This window comes from Rhinolophus sinicus, chromosome 3 (genome assembly GCF_057876585.1).
Source record: "Rhinolophus sinicus isolate RSI-liver-muscle chromosome 3, RSI-T2T, whole genome shotgun sequence".
In the NCBI taxonomy this organism is placed as follows: Eukaryota; Metazoa; Chordata; class Mammalia; order Chiroptera; family Rhinolophidae; genus Rhinolophus; species Rhinolophus sinicus.
Window position 1 is genome coordinate 11,877,375 of NC_142503.1, and position 2,049 is coordinate 11,879,423.

The window sequence follows — 2,049 nt, forward strand, 5'->3', positions numbered from 1 at the left end:
AAGTCCTTCATCTTCAGCATCCAAGGCTGGCAGTGGCCTGCCTTTCCTAACAGGAGACCATTTTTTTTTTTTCAGGGGATGCAAAGACACCCACCTGGGTGGAAGTCCTGCTTCCTTGAGCTCCCCATCCTTCCAGAAGTTTTTCTGTCACCTGTGTTTGCCTCCATCTCCTTTCCCCATGTCATCCCTATGCCAGAAAAGCATAATTTTAGTGCCTTACTCCCAGCTTCACTAAACAGGTTAGATATTACATCCCCAATTTGGGGTTCCTTCCATGTGCCCCTATGTAGCTGGGAAGTGAAATTTGGGGGTGATTGGCCCCGTGGGATCCTGAAGGAGGGCCAGAGAGGGCGCAGAACTCCGCTTCTGCTCCTGCTACCAGGAAGCGGCCTCCTCAGCCTCTCCCCTCCCTCCCGCTGCCATGCACCTTTCAACCTTCCTGCCTCCTGTGCTTGTGGCCACTGTGCTGTGGGGAGTAGGCCCCCCCCCCCCCATCTTGGGGCTCATTCATGTGACTTTGGACCACAATGCCAGCATGGACTTTGCAGACCTCCCAGCTCTCTTTGGGTTGGCCTTGAGCCCCGATGGACTTCAGGGGTGCCTTGTGGAGGATCATCCAGCCAGTGCCTGCAGCCCCATTACCCCACCACCCCCAGCCCTGGTGAATGGTCAATCTTTTTTGCACTGCTTGGAATATTCTACTGCAACTTTGACCTCAAGGCCCTAAGTGCTCAGAAGGGTGGGTGTGATGCAGCTGGAGTACACAGTGGGAATTCCAGTCACCTGCTGCACATGATGTGGAAAAGTGTGGAAATTCTGCCCGGGATCTGGCTCCTGTCTGTGCTTACTGGGCAGAGGAGCTCCGAGTACGTGTGCGCCATCTTCGTCCACCAGAAGGGGGTTCAGGTGCTTGTGGTCCCAGACAGTGGCTTCCTCTGGTCTGTTATTGCTCATCCCTTCCACAGGGGTTGCGTGACTGCTAATTTTGATGGGAGCATAGTTCCTTGTATCCAGCACCAGAAACAGCTCCAGCAAAATCGACTGACCAAACAGCAACTGAAATAGACTCCTACACATGATTTTCAGAAGGGAGACCAGTATGATACCTGTGCCATTAGCCTGGACAAATATGAGGATGGGGACAAGCTGAGGGTGCTTCCTTTTGCTCGTGCGTGTCACAGCTGCTGTGTGGACTCCTGGCTCACTCGGCTCCAGAAGACCTGCCGCATCTGCAAGCAGCCTGCTCATCGGGATCTTGAGGAGGACGAGCAGGAGGAAGAAACTCAGGGGCAAGAAGGTGATGAGAAAGGGGAGCCAAGGAGCCCCGCTGCCTCAGAACAGACCCCATTTCTGGACTCTGGCCCCACACTGCTCACATTTTTCGCTCCCTGGCCTCAGCCCCCCTTGCTTGTCCTGGATCCTCAACACATCCCTCACCCTCTTTATTCTCCTCTTCCTTTTCAGCTGCCACCCTGGCCTAATACCCACCTCCCTACCCCACTTATTTGCACAGCCCCTCTTCTTCCCTTCAGTCTCCTATGTTGAGGGATAAGGGCATTTCTTCCCCAAGTTTCTCCCTTGTGCAACCCTTTTGAGGGGGTTGAGGGTGCAAAGAGGCTGGGGCTTCCCATACCAGGTTAATAAAATTGGTTTTGTAAACTAAAACCAAAATTATTCAGATATGTGTGAAACCTGTCAAAAACAATTGGTAAGAGCGTATTTTTGTAATTTGCATCAAGGATGAAAAAAATAGAGACTTTATTTTAAATCACTCTTAGAGTGGCTTAAATTTACTTTGGGGTAATGTCATTTTGTATTGGGTCCCATAATGCAGTTTCTCATATCTGTACACATTTCCATGTATTTCCTTTAGTCATTTTTGATTGACGTGAATATGAATTAGGTAAGCTGCACTTACCTAAATGTTTCATTGTCATCAGTTAATGCCTGAAAAGTGCAAAACCATTGGCATGTCTGCATGACAAAAAATCACTTGGTTTTAGGTCACTTGCTTGTATGTATTAAGTAGCAGTTTAAACACAACAGATT

At 49.7% G+C, this 2,049-nt stretch overlaps 1 pseudogene; it reads left to right on the forward strand.

Moving 5' to 3' along the window:
- The first annotated feature begins 248 nt into the window (after nucleotides 1–248).
- On the forward strand, nucleotides 249–1,481 carry LOC109451421 (E3 ubiquitin-protein ligase RNF167 pseudogene; annotated as a pseudogene).
- The last annotated feature ends 568 nt before the right edge of the window (nucleotides 1,482–2,049 follow it).